Here is a 24,959-nt window from a genome sequence, read left to right on the forward strand (position 1 = left end):
ATGACCGAATAGGTCACCCTGGATCAATAATGATAAGACGAATTATTGAAAATTCAAATGGGCATTCACTTAAGAACCTGAAGATTCTTGAAAGTGGTGAATTTTCATGTGCTGCTTGTTATCAGGGTAAGTGGATAGCTAAGCCATCACCAATGAAAGTTGACATTGAATCCCCTGCTTTTCTAGAACGTATACATGGGGATATATGTGGACCTATTCATCCACCTTGTGGGTCATTCAGATATTTTATGGTCCTAATAGACGCATCTTCAAGATGGTCTCATGTGTGCCTCCTATCGTCTCGAAACCTGGAGTTTGCGAAATTATTGGCACAAATAATACGCTTAAGGGCACAGTGTCCGGATTATCCCATTAAGGCTATACGCCTCGATAATGCCGGAGAATTTACGTCTCAATCTTTTGATGATTATTGTTTATCAGTTGGGATAAAAGTTGAACATCCTGTAGCACATGTTCATACCCCAAAATGGCCTTACTGAGTCATTTATTAAACGACTACAATTGATAGCAAGACCACTACTTATGAAAACACGGTTGCCCACTACCGTCTGGGGACATGCTATCTTACATGCAGCATCTCTTATTCGTCTCAGATCGACTCATTATAATAAATACTCCCCGTCACAATTAGTATTTGGTCATGAACCAAATATTGCTCATCTCCGAATCTTTGGTTGTGCTGTATATGTGTCTGTAGCACCACCACAACGTACTAAGATGGGCCCCCAAAGAAGGTTAGGTATATATGTTGGGTTTGAATCACCCTCTATTATTCGCTATCTTGAGCCATTGACGGGAGATTTATTCACTGCCCGATTTGCAGATTGTCGATTTGATGAAACAAATTTTCCACAATTAGGGGGAGAGAGAAAAGAAATCAAAAGAGAAATTGTGTGGAAAGTTCCATCACTATCTCATTTTGATCCACGTGCCCTCATATGTGAACAGGAGATCCAGAAGATCATTCACTTGCAAAAAATAGCAAATCAAATGCCAGACGCCTTTACTGATTTGAAAAGGATAACTAAGTCACATATCCCTGCAGAGAATGTGCCTATCCGAATTGATGTCCCAAAGGGAAAATATACTAGTGTTATAGCCTCTGAATCTCATGCACGCCTGAAGCGTGGTAGGCCATTGGGTTCTAAGGATAAAAATCCTAGAAAAAGAAACACGAAAAATGATCAAAATGACATTATGAAAGAATATCATGAAGATATTCAAGATTTGACTAATCCTGATACTCCTGAAGATATTAGGGAACCCGAGACTCAAGTAAATAAAGAACTATCATTGAGTTCTTCTGGTGATGGGATAAATTTGAATCGATCGAAGATTATGGTGGATAATGTTTTGCACATAATGTTGCACTAAATATTATGAAAGACATTGACGATCAGGAACCCCAATCTGTCGAAGAATGTCGACGAATATATGATTGGCCAAAATGGCAAGAGGTAGTTCAATCAGAATTGAATTCACTTGCCAAACGTGAGGTTTTTGGACCTGTAGTCCAAACGCCTAATCGTGTAAAACCAATTGGCCATAAATGGGTTTTTGTGCAAAAAAGGAATGAGAGAAATGAAATTGTGAGATACAAGGCACGCCTTGTTGCACAAGGATTCTCTCAACGACCCGGTATCGACTATGAAGAAACATATTCACCCGTTATGGATGGCATAACATTTCGATATCTCATCAGTTTAGCTGTACATGAAAACCTTGAAATACATCTGATGGATGTGGTTACAGCTTACCTTTATGGCTCACTTGATAATGAAGTCTATATGAAAATTCCTGAAGGATTTAAAATGGCTGAAGCAATTAACTCAAAGTATCGGGAGATGTATTCAATCAGATTACAAAGATCGTTGTATGGTCTAAAACAATCAGGGCGCATGTGGTACAATCGCCTCAGTGAATACTTGGTAAAAGAAGGTTATATAAATGATGCCATTTGTCCATGTGTTTTTATTAAGAAAACAAAATCAGAGTTCGTTACAATCGCTGTTTATGTTGATGACATAAACCTAATTGGAACTCCAGAAGAGCTCCAAAAGGCGATTGAATATTTAAAGAAAGAATTTGAGATGAAAGATCTGGGAAAAGCAAAACTTTGTCTTGGTTTGCAGATTGAACATTTGACAGATGGGATCTTTATCCATCAATCTGCTTATACCGAAAAGGTTTTAAAACGATTTTACATGGACAATGCGCATCCTTTAAGTACTCCAATGATTGTTCGCTCACTTGAAGTGAGTAAAGATCCGTTCCGACCTCAAGAAGAAAATGAAGAGCTTCTTGGTCCTGAAGTACCATATCTTAGTGCAATTGGTGCACTTATGTATCTTGCTAACGCTACAAGACCTGACATAGCGTTCTCTGTTAATTTGCTAGCAAGATATAGCTCTTCTCCTACACGAAGACATTGGAACGGAGTTAAGCATATATTGCGATATCTGAAGGGAACTAGCGATATGGGTCTGTTTTATACTAACAAAGGTAGTACAGATCTTGTTGGTTATGCAGATGCAGGTTATTTATCTGATCCACATAAAGCTCGATCTCAAACAGGCTATCTGTTTACATGCGGAGGTACTGCTATACCATGGCGATCCACAAAGCAGTCCATTGTTGCTACTTCTTCGAATCATGCTGAGATAATAGCTATTCATGAAGAAAGTAGAGAATGTGTGTGGTTGAGATCAGTGATACATTTAATCAGAGAAAGATGTGGCTTGACGTGTGATACAAAATTACCCACAGTATTATATGAAGATAATGCTGCATGCATAGCTCAATTAAAAGGAGGATTTATAAAAGGAGATGGAACGAAGCACATTTCAGCAAAGTTATTTTTCACACATGATCTCCAGAAGAAAGGTGATATTGATGTGCAACAAATTCGTTCAAGTGACAATCCTGCAGATTTGCTCACCAAATCTTTGCCAACTTCAACTCTTGAGAAGATGATATTCAAGATTGGAATGCGAAGACTCCGACATCTGAATATTGGTGTTCGTCAGAGGGAGTGAAATACGCGTTGTACTCTTTTTTCCTTAACCAAGTTTTGTCCCATTGGGTTTTCTTGGTAAGGTTTTTAATGAGGCAGCTCTCAAAGCGTATTACTAGATATGTGTACTCTTTTTCCTTCATTGAGGCTTTTTCCCACAGGGTTTTTCCTAATAAGGTTTTTAACGATACACATCATCTATGGACATCCAAGGGGAAGTGTTATGAAATATAGAATGGATGTCCATTACACAAATATAATGCCTCTTCCATTATCTTCCACCATATTAATGGTTCTTCCATTATCTTCCACCATATTAATGGTTCTTCCATTATCTCATATATTGAATGCATATGTAGCACTATAAATAGAGGCATAAGTTTTCATATGTAATGTACTTGAAACACATTTTGGAAGAATAATAAAATCTCTCCTCTTTGTCACTCTATGTTTATAGTTTTCATCCTTTAATATTATTACTCTTTTAGCTTCATTTTATAAGAGCTCCGAATTACTTTAGATATTTTAACTTCACTTATTCACTAGGGATCTAACGCGATTGCCTAGTTAGGGGTCGTTTGGTTTGAAGACATACTGATTAGTTACGATGGGATTAGTATTCTGTTACTCCCGCTGCCTCAACTTAGGTGGTACAATTTGAATTTCAAGAGTCAAATTTCTTTATTTTGATTGTGAATCCATACATGAAATTTTTAAGTTTTTTGAAATAAATTTTACATATTTGAAATCTACGTTAAATATATTATAAGTCATAATAATTAATAAACCAAAATATTTAAAAGATATTTGAAAAAATTACTATCAAATAAAGACTCGTTTGAATCTCAAAATCCGAAAGGTGCCACATAAATTGGGACGGAGGGAGTATTTTTTAATTAATGTTTGGTTTGTTGTATTAAAAAATAATATGCATTGCATGGAAGTTGTTTGTTCATAAAAATACCGTCCATCTTATTTAGTAGTAGGAAAAAGGTTTTGAGTATCATAGGGGTATATTTGTCATTTTTATTATTTTATCCAGGGATAACTAATCCTTACTATTATTCCCTTATCTAACAAGAATAACTTATCCCGATGCTAATCGCTTACTATTATTCCCTTATCTAGGAAGAATAACTTATCCCGATTCTAATTGCTAATACTGTGCTCGGAATTACTATAAAACTAGTGAAAGTGGCCGTGCTTCAAGCGGTGATAAAAGTATCACCAAACTTGTATCTTTATAAATTACATGTGTTCTATAGTAAAAAGTAAAATATACAAAAGTTTGTATTGTCACGTATCTTAGAGACCTCAATTTATGATGTCAGAGGTATCCTCTTTGACCAACTATATTGTTAGTATATTCTTCAGTCATAACTATCCGAATAAGTGTTTTCTCAGGGTTTATTGTTCTGTTTCAGATATTTAACCCTTATTTTTTGAATTATAATGTGTAATATCTAGCAAAAAAATAAAAAATCCAAATCATACGCACCGATAGGGAAGTAATATGTATTTGTTATGATCTTTAAAAGACACGTGCATCTAAAATTGCTCGTTACACTTGATCCTATAGCAAAATATCATAGCCGAGTAACTCTACTGTCATTATATGCTAATCTTGTTTAAGCCAAATCATAGCGAACCACTAACATTGACCTAAGTTAGCAAGGTGTAGAAACATACAACAATATTTAACTTGTATAGATACAATAGTTGGAACTAAAATATATGGTTAGGTGACAGTCTTCTTCGCGATAAAAAATTAATGAATAAAAAACATGTAAAATAAGACATGCATACAAATAGAAAGATATTCAGAAAATAAAAATACCACAAATAGATTAGTAATTTTCTCATAATCATCTCTAAACTCATTATCAAGCAGCACATCCAAAAAAAAAATTGTGCTCCCTATGCTTGGTTTCTCTCCTTCCCCTGATTCTTTATTATTGAGTCTTGAGGATTTTCGTGGATGCAATGGGTGATGACCCAACAACTACAAGTTATATGTAGCCCTCCATAATTCATATCTTTCCAACTTCATAACCCCTCGATGAGTTTATTACAATTGAAAATGTATGTGCCGTTTTATTCCTCCATGGTCACCACATTAGGCAGTGGCGTACGCAAGATTTTTGGTCACCAGTGTCACATTTTAAAATGAGAAATAATAAATAAAACAATGTGACACCATATTAAAAAAGAACAAAAATATAAACCAAACACAATTCACGTGCATTACTATATTTTTTTTTAAAAAAAAAAACACCTTAACGTTTCTCAATGAGTTTTCTTTTTGTGAAATGTATTCAAAATAACCTCATTAGAAATAATACCAAATACTTTTTTTTTTATATATAACGCACCAAATGAGCACTAAACAACTCATTATTCATGTAATTTCATTAATTATTCTTAATCAATTTCATTGGCGAGGAAGAAGGTGAAAGAAAAAATAAACATAAAAGGAAACCTCACAACAAGTAAATAAGGAACCAGCAAGATCCTTCTTTATGGACTAAGTAATTTATTGTCACTCTAACCTAAAAGTGTGAGTTTGGACCAAATGGTTTAAGCTTTGTTAACTTACAAGAGGTCATAGGTCGGAGAATCGAACTCGCACACTCATTTGAAGATCCAAGCACCTAACCACTTGGCCTATGTGGTCTTTAGTGTTGAGGAGTGTCACCTTATTTATTATATTCGCTGTTTCACTGTTGCCTTTTAATTATATATACGTATTTAGTAAAAATTTTCGACGAAGCAGTGTCACGTGACACCCCTCGCACTAAGGTAGATCCGCCCCTGACGTTAGGCATGTTGGAATAATGCTCCAAATAAATCTAATTAATGGGGTAGTTACTTTTGTAACGTCTTGAATAATGGGAGGGAAGAAGAACTAAATATTGAATAGGAATGAGTGGAGTAGTAAATTTTGAGACATTTAAATATAAACATTAAAGAATAAAAATGGATAGAGGAGTAGTAATTGCCACATTTATTTTTGTACAATAATAAGTAATAAAAATGTCAAAACAATGAGAAAAAAGATAAATATGATTCTTGGACAAAGAGAGGTGGTACATCACTTCTCTAATTCCTAGCTTTATAGTAAATATAGATCCTAAGTCGTAATAATTGAGACTTCATTTTCACAATAAGATATATAAGAAGAAATGGAAAAAGTATGTTCAAGGATAATTTAAAAATTGATTAATGGAAAAAAAAAAAGTTACCGTCCATCTCATTAGTTAACTAAAATTTAATAACCTACTTCTTGGAGTTAAAAAAATCCGAAAATTGCTTCGATATCTGCAAAAAGAAAATGAAAAAAGAGAATGGAAAATTTAAAGTTAGTGATCTATAAGATTAATTTGAATTTTTTTGGAGATATAATAGTTCAAGAAGATTCTTCTCCGAGTCTTTATTTTATCATATATGCATCCTTCTTAACAGTTGATGACACCGACCACCGATTCCATTTTTGTATAGCACCATCCAAGGGCGCATCCATCGTTACGGTACCCGGTTCATCGGAATTCAGTATCTATGTACAGAGCATTAATTTATAGTACGTAGAAATTCACGAAAATTACAACAAATAGTAGACATAAACTATAACTTTAAAACTATAATGGAATGAAAAATTGAATCCATAAATTTTAAATCCTCAATCCGCTTTCATCTCTCTCCATATCATATACCACTTGCTTTCACCACCAAAAAAAAGTCCGTAACTCCGGAAGCGACCTGATAAAAAAATATCAATAGCTAAATGGATATCATTCCAAAACTCATCATGATCATAATCCAAAAGGTGTCACCTATTCAAATAGATATCAATCAAAATTCTCCATCATCACAAATTTCCCCTCACCCACCTCCCACCCAAAAAGAAAAAGAAGCTAAGAGAAAGAAAATCACGTATCTAATCAGTCCGCCTCTCTTTCTGCATTACTGATGTTTTTTGTAGCATCAAAATGGCATGCAGAGATATGGAAAAAGAATCAAGAGCATATATATGCAGATTAAATAGTGAAAAATCATTGCTCCTAATATTTAATGCAAAAAGTAATTGCAAGAGTTATTATCATTTTTGCCAAAATAATAATAATAATAATAATAATAATAATAATAATAATAATAATATTAACGTTACCAAATAACCTCAAGTCTTATGATGTGGGAGTTATAGGGAGGGGAAAGATGAAGAAACATATACACATTCAATATGCATTAATTATCAGTTTAATTGGAGGATTAACACAGATTTCTTCACGTCAATATCCACCTTGAAAGGATAAAAGAACACAAAATTCGAAAAATAATTAGAGAAATGGCAAAAAAAGGAGAAAAAAAGATAAATAGGAATGCAGGCCATAGAGGGAGGTACCACATTACCTTGTCTATGCCTAACTTTATATTATATATAGATATAGACTAGTGAATTCATCTGCGCAACTTAAATTATCATGTGTTTGAAGTTGTAAAAATATTCTATTTAGCTACCAAATTCAAATATTTCAAAATTTTATAGCCAATTATATTATTTACACTTAGTTTTGTACATGCATTTTATATGATTTTCTTCACTTAAGTATTTTAGTCTTCTAAAATACTTGATGTTTATATAATCTACATAAGTGAAGCAATAATTTCATTTTTCTTAAAGAAAGTAAAGAAAGAAAAAGATTCAATAAAAATGATTTCTTCCTATAGAAAAAGATTCAATAAAATGATTCTTTCTGTTTTTAAGACTTGATTATTTATTTTTATATATTTGATATAAGTCTAATTATATGAATCTCTTATGCACTTTTTATCTTATTTTATTGTTTCCTTTTCCCTTTAACTCTTTATCTTAATTTTTTTTGTGCTTTTTCCTTACTTACTTACCTACCTGTTCATTTTCTTTAAAAATATGTCAAATCTATTTTTCTTCTTCTTCTTCTTCTTCTAACTCCCTAATAATAAAGATAAATAACCACAAAAACAATATTTTCAAATCTCAATTTAAAATATAACAAACTACTAAAATTACACAAAATTATGTTATAGAATATGAAGAAGCATAGTTATTATTATGTATTAATTACTCAATTTAGTTAGAGAATATGAAAAGAGTTCTCAGTTAAAATATGAAAAGACCAAACAGTTTAATTGGAGAATACATCATTAGCAATATGAAAAGAACTAATACAATATTATATATAGATGTAATAGAGTTCCTTTTTTCTTTTAAATATCATCAAACTTAACAATTTTCGTTTGAATCCTTATATTAATCGGTGCTTATCTTATTTGTGCTAGTAGTCATTTCCTTCTTTTTCATTTTCATTTTACCATATATTTTGGTTCTTTTAATTACTATATAATATGAATTGTCCACCAGAGCAATTACTAAGTAGAGCAGTCAAAATAATAGAAATGAGATGCATACACTTAATTAGTGTGAGATTTCAATCTTTCAAAACAATAGAAATAAAATAAAAAATAGAAAGGTAAGAAACAAAAAAGAAAATTTTCTTTGCACAAAATATTTTATTTATAGAGTCTAAATAACCAAAGCAATGGTAAAGAAATGCGAAAAATTAAATCCATCTACACCAATAAAAGAAATGTGTCATTTTGCAGCTATTTTCAAATTGACAAAAAATGCTAGGCAACACATCGTTTCTTGTTAAGAAGTTAAGTTTTGCCTTTACTTTTAAATCGTTGAATCTCATAAGCAGTATGTCAGATTCCTGAACAGATCTAATTAAAAAAAAAAAATCACGAACTTTGTAAATTTAAGTTGAAACATATAGGAGTTGAAAAGAGTTTCTGAATTTAGAGAATGGATATAATTGCCTTAGAAGAAATGCATCCAACATTGAGGTAAATATCACAAAATGTACCACGCTGCTAGAGCAAATAGCATAGCATGAATTACCAAAATTTAACAAATACTGGGTAAGAGCCAATCATAAGACTCAAAGAGTTAATGTTTTCATTCAAAAAATTGTTGGCATAGTTCTGCCGATAAAGAAATGGATCCTCAACTGTACTAAGTTACTTTGGCAACATGCATGAGATTTAGGTTTTTGTCTTTTTAACTCCTCCTTTTGAGACATTAATGCACATTAATAAGAATTTAATTGCTCTCCCACGTAGCAGCAGCACACATTAATAAAAAATTACTTTCCCACGTAACAGCAATAAAAGTCTATATTTACTCTCCCATCTTTATTGGTACAAAACTAATTCTGTTTGGAATATTTAATAAAGATTATTAGGCTTTTTAATATAAACTAAACTAATAAAATGGAGGAGGAAAAATTCAAAAAAATTCAAAAAAAGATAAATGCCAATGAAGGTCATAGAGATGTGCCACATAGGATTGTCTATGCTTAGATTTATATTATATATAGATATTTCACTCAGAGCTAGATTGAGTTTTAGATTTTGAGATTTGAATTTGAAAAAATGGGATCTTATGCTGGGAGTGAAGATGATGAAGGATCCACCTATCGTCAGTGGAATTTTTTCGAACTTCTTTTAATTTCAGTAGGGGATCTAACGCGATTAATTACCCAATTAAAGTTGAACTTCAGTTTTAATTTTGTTTTATGGAGTTGCCAAATACTCTTTTCTTTCAATCTTACGTAATATATTTTTATACTGATTAGTTCCAAGGAAAAAACAAAGCTATTCTTCTTTTACAACTAACTTTACACTTCCTATTTATCTTTAATAAAAGAAATTATCAGTGACGTATGCATGATTTTTTGTCAGCAGTGTCACATTTTAAAATGAGAAATAATAAATAAAACAATGTAACACCATATTAAAAAAAGAACAAAATATATATGAAGCACAATTCACGTACATTAGTATAAAAAAAAAAAAAAAAAAAAAAACTATAACTTTTCTCGATGAGTTTTCTTTTTGTGAAATGTATTCAAAATAACCTCATTAGAAATAATATCAAGTACTTTTTTTTTTTTTATATAGCGGACTAAATGATCACTAAACAACTCATTATTCATGTAATTTCATTAATTGTTCTTAATCAATTTCATTGTCGAGAAAGAAGGTGAAAGGAAAAATAAACATGAACTGCACAACTAATTAAGGAAGCGTAGTTATTTTGTAGATGATTATCAAAAATTCTACAAAACTAAATGATGCTTTGTAGATGATTATCAAAAATTCTACAAAACTAAATGATGCTGTGGAGAATCGAACTCGCACACCAAATTGAATGTTCAAGAGCCTAACCGCTTGAGCAACACGGTCCTTGGTGTTTAGGAGTGTCACTTTATGTAATATATCCGCTATGTCCACTGTAGCCTTTAATTATATAAATGTTTTTTTTTTCTAAAATTTTCTGACGAAACAGTGTCACGTGACACCCCTCGGGCTAAGGTAGATCCGCCCCTGGAAATTCTAATTACACAGATATTATGACACGTTTAACATCATAAGTTTAAAGAGTTTTATAACTAAATAAATGTTATGATATTACTATATATAATAAGTGGCAATGAAAATATTTTGTCGTCATTGGTTCCATTTGAACTATCTGGTTGTGGACTTAGTTAACCAAAAGGATATGCTTTTACAAAATACCCTTATAGCTTCTACACGTGTTGCCTTTTTCTTTCTATTCCCACTTTTTGCATTGGTTGTCTTTATTTTAAGTCCACTCCACGGGCTACATGGCCCAATTTAATTGATACATTTAATCTAAGATAAATAATTTTTATATGATCAAAAAGGTTCCAAATTTAGCCATATTTTATGATAAATAAATTTTTACATAACCAATAATACATATTAGATCGTTTCTATTTTTTAATTATGGGTAATTTAGTAAATACGCTTCTTACTCTTTAAGGGTAAGTAATTTCTTAAGGGTGTGCCCGAGCTAAAAACATCATATAATATGGACCGGAGGAAATATTAGATTATCGTTTACATTCTTTGTCATCATACATTTTGATAAAATTTAGGCAACTTTGGAGCCACATTTTCGTTTCAACTGGAACATTTATCAAATCTTATTAATATAATTTCTCTCCCTGCCTTTTAATTTATGTGACACTTTTCGTTTCCCAAAAGTCAATTTGACCAACCTGTGAAGCTAAATTGAATTAGATCAACTTAATATTTTATATTAAAAGTTAATTATTAAAAATTACATAAAATTACTATAAATTGCAATTTTAATTGAAAATTAATATTTGTTAGCATAAACTATATATGAAGAACTAAACTAATTCTTGAGGTTCATTTATTGATTTAGTTCATTTTCCTTAATTTTCGTTGAAAAATAAGCTCAAATCGCAGTGCATTTAACTAGCATAAACAATTATTTCATATTTTGAGTTTGGGTCCGGGCTTAGCACGGGCCTTCTGTAACTAGTTATATATAATAAATTCCATATCTTGAAAGTAATCGAGGTAAGTTTTATATTATCACGTACGTAAACCAGCACATAGTTTATCATATTACAGGCCATCGTTCATACTCCTAAGTAAACGTCATTGGTAAATACATGAAAAATAGGTCTGTTGATGTCAAATGTGTGTCTATAAAAGAAATAAAAGCATACACCTCATGCAGATTTGGAATGTATGATTAGTTACTAGAATTGTTGAATGGGCAGTCGAGTACATAGGCTCTCATAAGGAGGATACCAGAGCTTCTATTCTAGATGCGCATCACCAAAATTCCAGATTGAACACCAAAATTCCAGATTGAATATGCGACGATTAAATATTTTTTTATTCATTCCCATCAAATCAAAAAAGACTCTTTTCGATTTTTTTTGAGTGTTTTCTGAATTTTGATGAGTTGTAAGATAAAAAAGGTCTTTTTTTTAATCGATTTTCTCAATTATTTGATAATTATTAATATGACTATAAATGAAGAAAGTAACACAACATTGAAGATTGATGGTAATGGAAAGTTCAAGTCTCTCTCTTTCTTTTTATTTATTTATTTATTTATTTATTTATTTATTTATTTTAAGGAGCTTATATTAGGGGACTTGTGCATATGAGAAATGTCTTTGTTGTTGATAGGACATTTTTTACAAGGGACTTTCATTGCCTGTTGTGGCACAAGATGTTGAGAATCGCATTTTTGTTCCGGCATTATTGTCTTTTCATGACCGCGGAGGCGCTCATTCACAAAGTACAGCTAATCGGGTGGATTTAGTTATCGCATAACTAATTGTATGTATTATGAGTTTCAACTTCTGTTGACTGAGTCCCCGAGTCGGTCTAGTAACATCAATACAATCTCCTCTAGCTTAGCAAGTAGTGCTCGAAATCTGGGATGCATTCTATATCCTGGCATGTCCATAGGCTTACCCCCACCTAGTGGGGGATTCTTGCATACCCCGTGCAACATTACCAAGCACTAGTGACAGAATTGACAAACGTGTTTTGCAGCGTCGTGTATCACGAGAAAGACTACTTCTAGCTCTATAGCACATGAGAATAATTAAAAAAGGAAAACTTTTCTATATGTCTTTGTCTCCTCTCGCTAATTAGTATGGGGTCCGACATAGTCATAAACAAGACTCTACTGCTCCATGACTCATATGACTATAAATCTAGTCTCTAAATATCTAATTTGTCACGACCCATTTTCTTCAGCCGCAATAGGAACCTAACGAGCTACTACCAACTAGACGAATCAATCTCTAAGTCATTACTGCCACAACAACGTTAATGTTATGATCATAGCATAGATAGTATAATTTGAAAGAAATGGAATAAACTAACAACGTAAAAGTCAAATTGTAGCACAAAGCCGTTATACAAAATCAGCAAGCATCTATAAGACTCATAGTACAAGGGACTAGAGACTCAACCCGAAATACTAAAAAGAGAAAGTAAACATAGTAGCCACCATGAAGAGACTATGGTTGGCTCACCCCAGCCGCATATGAAATAGCTCCTCGAACGAAGAACAATGTAGTTTTACGGTAGCACTAGTAGAAGGATCTGCACATAGTAGTAAGTGGTAAAGTCACCAAAACCCAGTAAAGTTATCAACCCGCTCCCCTATCTTACCCTGTGGAGCACGTCTTCAAAATAGAATGCATAAAAATAACACAATATATAAATAAACATAGCATGTAAAATAACGCTTAAACATATACCACGTCAATTAATAACATATGTGTGTTATGCCCTCATCGCTCGAACCATTAGACCAAAACTATAGGCCCTTCGCAGACAAGACAACTATACTAAAATCATAGGCCCTTCGTAAGCAATTCAAAGGGTAAAGTCTCACTTACATTGTAAACGACAAGCTTCCTAATCTTGAAGCGCCAAAGTGACCTCCAATGATTTGAATCTATGCAAAATAACAATTGACGATGTCAATTGTAATAAAAGGGGTCAATTTCATATTTTTAGGTCTAGTCAAATCAATTTCAATGAAAATAAAACAAAAGTCAAACATTTTGTCAAATCAGTCAAAACCTAGAACAAACTATAGAATTTGATTACTCATTAGTTCATGAGTCGAAATATGGTTAGATTCTCATTTGAAGTCCATTTAAGTGCTTAAATTATCAATTTAGTAATGAGATCGAGGGTTTATATATGCCTAAAAACCCAATCTAGCTAATTCATTCAAATTCATGATGTGATGGCTCTAATCTATGGATAATAAAAGTATAATATCAAACGAGTGTTAGAAATACTTACTTCTATATAGTATGGGAATTTCAATCCAAAACTTCTCAAAGCCGAGGTCCAAATTCTAAAATAAGGAAGAATGAAATACATTCACAAAATAAAGCTATTTATACCTTTCAATTTTATACTTGTATTGTAGGTCGTGCGTCGCACGCCCATTGTGCACAGGCCTTGGGCTTAGGTGGCTCGGTGCACCCCTATCGTGCCAGCACTTTGCCTTGTGCTATGAGGGTGTGGCACACGCATCAGAGCATAAGTTTGCATTTTTTTATTCTTCTCAACTTGCTATGATTGTGCTCAAATCCACCCGAGTCCATTAGGTCCCAATTCAAACCATCTCAATAGGTCTCAAATAGTTGTATTGACTTGTACGAAGGTACAATATATGAAATGAAATGCAAATGCTCAGAACAAGGAGTTGGGTGTTACAAATTCTATTCCTACTTGAAGGCTCAACTCTATGTCGTCGGACATTATAAATGTAATAATTTGAGTGGTGTACTTTATGTGATTGGTGGGTTTAGTGTGGCAGTGAGTGTAGGATCAACACAATGAAGTTTATAATGGGAGGGCCCATTAGAGATTCATTAACTGCAGCTAGATCCACTTTCTAGCCCTTATATAAATACATTATCAAGGTTATTTTATAGTATGTATTGTATGTGGTAGTTATCTTATTGACTCGCCGCATTGTGAAAAAGGTACGTAATGGAGAGGAAGACATAATCCTTCATCAATTTGTGGCATGGCTCAAGCAGGCACACAATTGTTATTTTAGAGAATATGTGAGACACAAGAGGGGGTATTATGTATGCCCGATTTTTTGACTTATTGAAGAACCACATTCTTCAACAACTATAGTTGAAGACTCAAACACGCCATCACTAGTAAACGTAAAAACATGAGGATTTTACGTGCAAAACCTCCTTGCTAAATGAAGAAAGACCCATGACCTACGACATGTAGGATTTGCCTCAAAATTTCAGCAACTTCAAGATCAATTAAAGGTAACAACTCAATAACCTTTGGAACTATAAACTCTAGTACCTTTTATCTCCGGCAATTCAACTACGACAACTACTCTCAAAGACTATAAAGTTTAGTCTAGAAAGTAGCGACTTCAACAAAACGATATACCAAACCATAGCTTTTTAGAGGAAAATTAGGTTACCACTTGACAACAAGAATAAAAAACTCAACAACTAAGAACTAGACATGAAGCTCATCCAACTAGGTTCTTCAGTTGAACAGCTCTGATTCAAAAGAATACCTCTTCGCCATGATGACTATTGCTTGAGAATAAATATGAATATCTGCGTGCAATAGCGAAAGTCTTCAAAGAAGGCCAAGTGATGCTTTCTATAGGAGTGAGGTTAATCGAGTCCTTATTCAATTCTAACTCAGAACCCTCGCATAAGTCGATTGCCTCATAAGGAACAAATTGTAAAAGGATTTTTTGTGTTTCCTTAATATACTCCTTCTCACGCTTTTCCCTATTTATTCAAGCACCACATAATTATGGATCATTGTTAAACACCAATTCCCTTAATTAATATTCTAATTTCAGCCCATGAAATATGATCTTCAGGAAATCCAACTTGCATAAGGAAGCAACTTCCAACAATGATCAACGGTAATCTGAGGAACTAGTTCTCTCGATGCTTTAGTTCTTTTGGTATCTTCTTATTGCTCCTGCATTCGTATTCATTAGTACAACAAATATCTTTAGAACTCCAGGGGATCTGGTTCTTTCAATCACAGTTTGTTAATCATCAAAATCAATTTAAGCTCTGCTCAACAACTATCATCTTTGCTAATTAATCTAAACTTATTTTTGTGTCATAATATCATGTTTGATATTGATTTTATTATGTTACGAATATTCTTACTCTACATCCTTGTTCATAGGGAAGAATGTGCACATTGTGATGTGTGCAACATGGAGGAAAATGTTTTTCAATTTTACATGTGTTGGTTGGTCAAAATGTATTGAAAATCATCTTCTTAAAGAAGATAAGTTTTTTTTTTTAAAAATAAAAAAGAAATGATTTATCTCGTGGAAGTAGGGAAAAAAGTTTTATAAGTGACATTCTAGGCTGAATGTCTCCTTTCCACCCCAACGCCCTTTCATAGTTGAAGCTTAGAACAGTAGATTCTGGGAGTTGGAGAACATGAGAGTATGGTTTTTACATATTTTGCTCTATTAATATGCAACTTTAGAATATTTTCACCTGTATTCTAGTTAACCAATATTCAATTTTAAGAGCTACTATCATGGAACTGTCCTTGTGTTTTCTCTTTTCAGTATTTTCCTTCTAAGATCATCACAACTGTTTACCCTTAAAATGGATAATAATTGAATTTGTATGTGGTGCTAAGGATATGTGATTTAATTCAACACGACATTAGATTATACGACAAACAAAGAAGTAAAATAAAATATATAGGTCTGACTGCGATGAGTGTTGATCGGCCTTGGGTACTGAGAACCGAGGTCAATCCCCTATGATCGAATATTGAACAATGAGTAACAATGAGAAACTTAGAAAAGATGAATGAACTTTGATGATTATACTGCCTGCTTAGTACACAGTATATCTCTATGCTAGAAAAACACTGGCTGAAAATAAATGGAGGCCTCCTCTTTATATAGTAGAGGAGTCCTAATCCTAGTACAATTCTAAAAAAGGAATAGAATCTGTTGTTAGCTGTTTAACGTAATCGGTGCCGAAATATCCGGCTGATGGCGGATACTTTGGTCTTCTGGTCATGGTGCCTAACCGTCTTTTCATCTTACTTTAATGCCTCGTTCCACGTCGAGCTTCGATACCGGGTCCGATAAGGTCGTTCTGACCTTGACCGAACATAACTTGAATGCCGGGAAACCGAGGATATCCATGTCCTTGGTTTTACCTGTATACAGATAGTCCCCATTTTTTGAGGTAAAATATTGACTACGGAAAATGAATCCAGATGAAACTAAATGAGCTGTCCCTACCTGCCTAAGACAAGACATTCTTTCAAACTTTTCACACTCTGCCCGATGCCTTCTCATCATTACTTCAGCCGCCAAATCTTTCTTGGGAAGCCGCCCCTTGTCAGGGTTCTTGATCTACTACAAAGCCTTTTGGACTCTTCTCTATATAAAGCCCATGTATCTTTTCTTTTGTCATGCACCTTTATCCTCTAAACCTAAACCTTATTTTTCCAAAAAATCCTTCTTGTGCCCATACCCAGTTTATACCTTTTTCCAAGTTTTGAACCTTCTTTTGCTAGGGCGTGATCTTCCCTTTTTTTGGCTTTGTACGTCAATCAAGGCCATGGCTTCTCTTCCATTGTTAACACAAGGTGAAGACCATTCTGCGTCCCCTCCCTACTCACCGCCTCTATTGCCGACGGGGGCCACCGGCCTTGATTGAGAGTTAGAACTTCTTGCGGTGGATATTCTTTCGGCAGGTTTCAAATACGCAAATGACTGCAAAGTATCTTATCACCTCGACTCTGTGGAAAAGTTCGAGTCCTGCATTAATGATGCTACCATTCCCGTTGTCAGGGAGGATTGCAACTTCGGTGTGGATGTTGATGTCCATCCTGTTGAAAATGGGACGAAGATGAATTATCACGTCGTAGGTTACTCGATGTCTTACCTATCCCTTTGCCATCGGGTTCTCTCTTCCCGTACCTCGAGTGATCGAGAACTTCTGCCATCGATATCGTGTGTGTATCGGCCAACTTGCTCCATAGATTTGGAGGCTCGCATACTGCATCGGAATATTGGCTAACATAGCTGGGATTCCCTTCACCCTTGATCACCTGTTACATATATACGTACCTTGGGTAATCCGAGGTGGGATAATTCACCTGCTTCCTCGAGAAAATCGGGGCCTCATAGACCCTGAAGATGATTACGACAGAGGATGGCTCTACCGGTTCATGATGATACGTACGGCTCAACTTCACCGCCCATCACCCGTCGATTTCCTGGAGATATGGAACCCTGCTCCGAATCTAATCGAGCCTGAGCTCATCGTCACCATCTTTGAATGGGTAGTTGTACTTTGAGGAGCTTCTCTTAGCTCTGGCCGTTCCTGGAGGAGGATGGCACCCGAAGGGTGGAAAGGCAGAAGCCACGGTAATTCCCAACCTGCTCATACGATTTTTATTTTTTCGTGTCGTATTTTAATTTCATCTTCGATTTTTAGGGCTTCCAACAAGAAAATCTTCGAAAGGAAAACCATTGTTGAAGAGGGTGCCGAGGATACCGTTCGAGAAAGAAGGACATCAGCATCAATGAGGACATCCTATCCTTGAGCCACTGCGAGCACCTCGGTTACTCACTCGGGGATTGGTTCTCGGGTCAGGATGCGCCATATCATGGAGACTCGACGGGAGATCTTTTGTAAGGGACCCATACCGATTATAGTTATCGATGAGGAAGATCTGCCAGAGCCAAATGTCCCTGGTTTTTCTGCTCCCGAGGAGAATCCCAGGGTCGTCTAGTTGGTGTCACATGCCGTTGCTCACTATATTGGCTTGGGGGATTATTTTTTGTTCTAAGTCTAGGGTCGTAAAGTAGGGCTTTTTTCTTTTCCCTTTTGCTGAACTGATGTACCTGATAAAATTGTGATTTTGCCTTATGGAGTAAATTAATAAAACTTTGTTGATCGGTTTCGTACCGGGTTTTACTGAGTGTATTCAACTTGCTTCTCTTGCTAGAACTTGCGTTCTTGTTTATGCTTCTGAAATATCCGATCTATCGTTATCCCGCTTTGTTGTACATAAAAAATTGAAATGTCTTGTTATCGACTGCCACGTTTGTCTACTCTTCACTTCATATTCGACTTTGGTTGGTTCGGACCCGCATCCTTTGTGGTCGACCGGGAGCCTCATCCGATCATAGTTGTGCTAATGCCAATGCCCGATCTTGGCCACTTCAAAGTCCCAGTTGCGGGGCTTTCGATCCAAAAAGAGTTTACGTAACTTATCCGGGAATCGAAGCCAGCAATGGCCTGGACCGTTTATATATACCTCGACGACCTGGAGGGGTGGTCCGGTTCCTTCTATTGTTCCCTTCTTATAGATGGATAAGATCAAAGTCCCATCCGTCGCGTCGCTCTGACATCAGCCACACGTTAGGTCTCGGTTGGATGAGAAGACGATTATGGAATGCAAACCGTCTCGGCCCCACTCTATAAAAGCAGACTTTTTCCTTTCACTTTTTCACTTTTCAAATTTTCACCAAGAATTTTTTTTACCCTCGTGCACTTGAATACGCAAATCTTCATACCCATACATTCATATTTTCAAATCTTCATCACTTGTTCTTCATCAAATCTTCAAACCTCCATACAAACCTTCATACCTTGTTATTCTCAGAACAATGACCAAGTCTTCCAAAACTAAGGCCGGTGAGACATCCTCGGCTCCGAAACCAGAACCGGCATTGTTGGATTTTTTCCCGTCTGATTACATAACAGCCAAATATTTCGAGGTTGAGAAACCTTCCCAGTAGGGGGATCGGTGCGCTGATATATCGGATTATCTATGCACGATTCCCCCGAATAAACTCGAGCGGGTTAAAGAAGACTACGGTTGGAAAGATATGGAGGTCGTTATTCCTTACCAAATGGAAGCCATAACGACCTATGTGGAGGGGTATCTTAGTATTTATACTTACCCCTTCACATTTAGTACGCTTGACCAGGTGATTGTGGACTTTTTCAAGAAGTACGAGGCATGCATCGGTCAGATCCATCCCTCGTTTTGGAGGATGATGGTTCTGCTCTACAACGAATGTGGATGAACCTTTCAAGGTTGGTCACCTCCTCCAGTTGTATAGTCCTCGAGAATTTTGGGGAGGCATGATTAAGCTCACGAAACGAGCGAAGAAAGCTCCCTTTTCTAGCCTTGACGAAGATAGGGACCGAGGTTGGCCGGGAAGGTTTTTCCGGGTCAAGACCGAGGATTTAATTCCTACAGACAAGATGCCATTCCCTGAGAAATGGAACCCAACTCATAAGTGACATTCGTTTTAAATATACCGGTTGTATCTCTGATATTTAATTTGTAATAATTCTCAATTTTGTTCATGTGCATGTAGCAATCTCTCGAATCGTTGGTGCGGTTGCTAATGTGGATGGATGGATTGGGAACATTTATTCTCAGCTCACCTACGCCGATCGGACTGGCGTGCGCTATCTCGGTCCAGATGGGAGGCCGATAATCATGTTGAGTTCTTTATCGTGGTGCTGTCCCATCGCGTTATGCCACGATTGGTATGCTTATTCGACCCTTTTCTCTTTTGTAGGTCTGTCAAAGGCCACCAAAATCCAGCGGCTGGATGATAAAGAGGCCTCGGCCGACGAGGCGAACATCGAGGCTTCCGGCCAGGGACGTCCTTCCAAACCCCCTACTCATCATCAAACCGGGGGCGAGGCCGCCGAGGGAGGTAAGGTCGAGAAGAAGAGAAGGTGATCCTCCGAATCTTCTCGTGCCCCTTCCGAGGTCAGCAAAAGATCGAGGCTTACCACCGAGGAGCCCTCTACAGAAGATGTCCGGGCACGGGTTCTGGATGCCGATGTCATTGACTTACTCAAGAATCATTTAGATGATGAAGTCCAGGCGTTGGCCCGGCATAGGCCTTCCAATGAAAATATCAATCAAGAGCTGAAAAGCTCGACATGAACCATTCCTTCTTTGGGGAGAAGTTCAAACCAGAAGCTGGTAGACTCGAACAAAGGAGTACCGAGACCGGAGGCCGTGGAAACCGTTGGGCCGAAGATCGGGGTGCCCCAATATGCTGCTATTGAGCCCCTATCCACACGATATTAAGGGCGATATACCGCCGCAGCCTCTGGATCGAGGGCAGCGCCTTTCGCATAGGATTCAAAGGTACCTTATATTCCGCCTTTATATGGCATAAGTTCTATCCTTCTAATATAGGTTGTGGTTTTGGCTGAGACCATTATTTTCATACAGGAATCACCACCTCGAATAGTGGATATTCCATCTGACAGCGCTACGGCCAAAGGCAAGATGGTCGAGGACCCTGTGGGGCCAGAAAAGGCATCTGGCTATCGGACCAAGAGAGATGAGGTCCCGGCCATGGGCTGTTTGTGATTTAAACACTTGTCAATCCCCGTGGACAGTAACTTTGGCGTCAATTTCGGCTCTAGATTGGAGAAAACTTTCCCGGCCCCCAGCGTAGATCGGAACCAAAAAAGGCTGGTCTCGTTTAAGGTACCGGCCGACATGAACATGTTGTTGGGCTCGATCGGGGTGGCCAGCTACATGTACCCTCTAGTGACCGAAGAGGATTGGAAGAAAATGGCGGAGGTCAGCGAATCCAGCCTTTTCAACGAGGCCCATGCTTTGAACCGGGTAAATATTGTTCCCTTTGTTTTTACGCTTAACTTTATTTTCTCGTCATATCCTAACAATTGCTCTTCTTCCTTTCTTAGGCTTCTGTGCTCCATCACGCAAGCTTCCACCGACTTAGGATGGGGGTGGACCATCTCAAGGCAGAGCTCGAGAAGAAGACTCAGGATGCGGATGTGCTCAGGGATCTTTACGGACAAAAAATGGAGTATATCTCGAGCCTTCCTGACCCATCCCTCCTTCAGTCGGATCTGGCAGTGGCCCGAAAAGAGGCTGCTGAGGCAAAACAGGAGCATGACCGGTTAGCAGATAAGGTAAGGGCTTTCGAGGTTCATAATAAACCGTTAACAGTCGATGCTAACGTTACTCCTTCTCAAGCCCGGTCTTATGTGACCCAGATCGACCAAGTTCGGGCAGAACTGGGCGAGATCAAACCTGAGCTCAATGTCTTTAAAGAAAAGGTGATTGGTGATTTCACCGAGCGGGATGCTCTCAAGGAGTAACTCCGTGTGATGTCGGAGAAAGCTGCCGAACTTCGGTCAAAGCATGACCAGGCCGAATTGGAGCGCGATGGCCTTGGCCGGGATATTGCTGATCTGCAGGCCAAACATAACAAAACCCTGGGTCAAATCTCGGGATACGACAGTATATTGGCTCAGTATGAAGCCGATGTGACTGCTGCCGAGAGGCTAGCAATGCTCGGGCCGAATATATACGACGTTTATCCCGAAAGGAGATTCTTGAAGAGATTCGGGCCACCGGATAAATTTATCTGATCTAATCGAGGAGGCTAAGGGGCTTGAAGCAGAAGAGAAGGTCGTGTATGATCTTGAGGAGTCAGATAGCGACCTCGAGGGTGATGCTATAAGCTCGGGTGAAGATTAGGCTTAAGGGCCTTGTATTTCTTTTTGTCTTTTGGATTCAAGGTCGTTTGTCTGTGCCTTTGTAAATCCTTGACTTTATATAGAAGAAGATTTTTACCCGACTTATCCATCGTTTTTTATTGCCTTGTATTTTGTGTTTAAGAATTATAATATTCATTGGCTTTATTTAATGTTTGTCCGATATGCGCCATTGCCTTAGCATGTAAATTTAAAGTGACAATGACTCGTTCTCGAGTGTGTGTGATATGCGAAAGGCCTTGTTTGCGAACTTAGACGTCTCTGAGTCACACAACGTGGTCGTTTTTAGACCATAGTCTTTAACTGTTTAGACCGTAGTCTTTAATCCTTTAGACTGTAGTCTTTTTGGCTAACGCATTTCGTATTTAGATCGTAGTCTTCGAGTTTACGCATTTCGTATTTTTGGGGGTCCGGTTCGGTGACATGCAATATTAAATATTTTGAGGAATTTCCTCATTTTACTTGATGGAACCTGAAACAAATTTACAATAATTGTCGTGGCAAGAACAAGCTAATCGGACACGATTCAATCGATCATTTGGTCCTTTTACATCAAATCCTATCGTTCAAGCCTTGGCTTTACATAGGTATCGATTAACCCCGGGTATGATAGTCCCCTAGTACTTGAGTTTGAAGTGTGAGAGCTCAGGTACTATTAACCCGATATGGGCAGTCTTCGAATCCCAGTTCTTGACCAGTCTTCTATATTTTAGTAGCACGCTGTACGGCGCTGCCTCATTAAAACCCTTACCAGAAAACCCATTTCGGGAAAAAACCGATCAAAGGGAAAAAGAGTACAGCACATGCTTTCAGTCCTAAGTCTATGACTTCTCGGCTTCTATTGCGCTGCTTCCGATGTCCACTTCGATGTATGCCTGTATGTTTAACCCAAAGAGAATAGAAAACAAAAGGTCACTCGTACCTTTAACAATAGTATCGTTTTAGGTGTGCCACGTTCCAGTTGTTTGGAAGTTGTATTCCATTTCCATTCTCGAGTTGATAGGAATCTTTCTCGGTTATGCTGGTGACTCTCTATGGCCCTTCCCAGTTCGGACCCAATTTTCCTTCGCTGGGGTTCTTGGTTTGAAGTGTGACCTTCTTCACGACCTAGTCCCCAATCTAAAAGTGCCCAAGGTTAGCCTTTCGGTTATAATATCTTTACATCCTTTGCTTTTGAGCTGCTAATCGGACATAGGAAACTTCTCTCTTTTCGTCCACGAGATTCAAACTAGTAGACATCGCTTCATGGTTCAAGTCTTCAATAGCATGTTGAAATCTTAAACTTGGTTCACCGACCTCGAATGGTATTAGAGCCTCGGTTCCATATTCCAGGGAGAATGGTGTTTCCCCGGTACTCGATCTCACCATAGTGCGATAGGCCCATAAGACCTCGGATAAAATCTCCTTCCATTGGTGTTTAGAGTCGGTCAGCCTTTTCTTTAAGTTCTGCAGTATAATCTTGTTTGTTGACTTAGCTTGGCCTTTCGCGCTCGGGTGGTACGGGGTGGACAAGATCTTTTTGATCTTGTATTCTTCGAAGAACTTGCTGACTTTGTTCCCTATGCACTGCTTCCCGTTATCACATGCAATTTCCGCGGGTACCCCGAATCGACAAATTTTATGGTCATAAATGAAGTCAATTACTTCCTTTTCCCTGACCCTTTCAAGTGCCTGTGCTTCAACTCATTTAGAGAAATAATCAGTCATAAGTAAAATAAAATGTGCCTTACCTGGGGCTCAGGGCAAAGGCCCTACTATGTCCATTCCCCATTTCATGAATGACCATAGAGAAAGGACCGGATGAGGATCTTCCCCCGGTTGGTGTATCGATAGGGCGTGCCTTTGGCATTCGTTGCATTTTCGAACGAAGTTTTTGGCGTTTTCTCCATCTCGTTCCAGTAGTAACCCACCCTGATCAGCTTGCGGACCAGTAAGTCGGCTCCCCAGTGGTTTCCACAAATCCCCTCGTGAATTTCCCTCATAGAATAGTCGATTTCCCCCGGCCCCAAACATCTTGCCAAAGGACCATAGAACGACCTTCTGTATAGCCGATCGTCGACCAAATAAAATCTGGCTGCTTTTGTTCGAAGCACCCTCGAATCTTTGGCATCGGGTGGTAGCTTCCCTGTTTGAAGATAGTCTACGCATTGGTTTCTTCAATCCGAATTGAAACTGGTTGAATTTATCTCAGTGTGGCCGGTCTCGATGATGGAACTCATTAGCTGTACCACAGTGCCGAAATTAAACTCTTCTTATTCTACCGATGATCCCAGGTTTGCCAGAGCATCGGCCTCGTTATTTTGGTCCTGAGGCACGTGTTCGAGTGTCCATTCCTTGAATCTACGAAGGACCACCTGTAGCTTTTCTATATGTCTCCGCATTCGGTCGTCTTTGACCTCGAATGTGTCGTTCAATTGATTGACCACCAGGAGGGAATCACATTTGGCCTAAATGATTTTGGTTCCCAAGCTCTTTGCTAGTTCTAGACCTGCAATCATAGCTTCATATTTGGCTTCATTGTTAGTCAAATGAACAGATCTAATAGATTGTCTTATTATGTCACTAGTTGGTGGTTTGAGAACGATCCCCAACCCGGACCCTTTCATATTGGAAGCGTCGTCCGTGTATAAGGTCCAGACTCCCGATCTAGTTCCCGAAGTGAGGAGTAGTTCTTTATCGACTTCGGGGATCATGGACGGTATGAAGTCGGCCATGAAGTTTGCTAGTATTTGGGATTTAATAGCAGTCCGGGGTCTATATTCAATATCATACCCGCTAATCTCGACAACCCATTTTGCTAACAGGCCCGAGAGTTCGGGTTTATGCATGATATTCCTCAATGGGTATGATGTTACAACACATATAGGATGGCATTGAAAGTAAGGTTTTAACTATCTAGATGCACTCAATAAAGCTAATGCAAGTTTTTCTAAGTG

Source organism: Lycium barbarum, chromosome 11 (assembly GCF_019175385.1).
Source record: "Lycium barbarum isolate Lr01 chromosome 11, ASM1917538v2, whole genome shotgun sequence".
Taxonomy (NCBI): Eukaryota; Viridiplantae; Streptophyta; class Magnoliopsida; order Solanales; family Solanaceae; genus Lycium; species Lycium barbarum.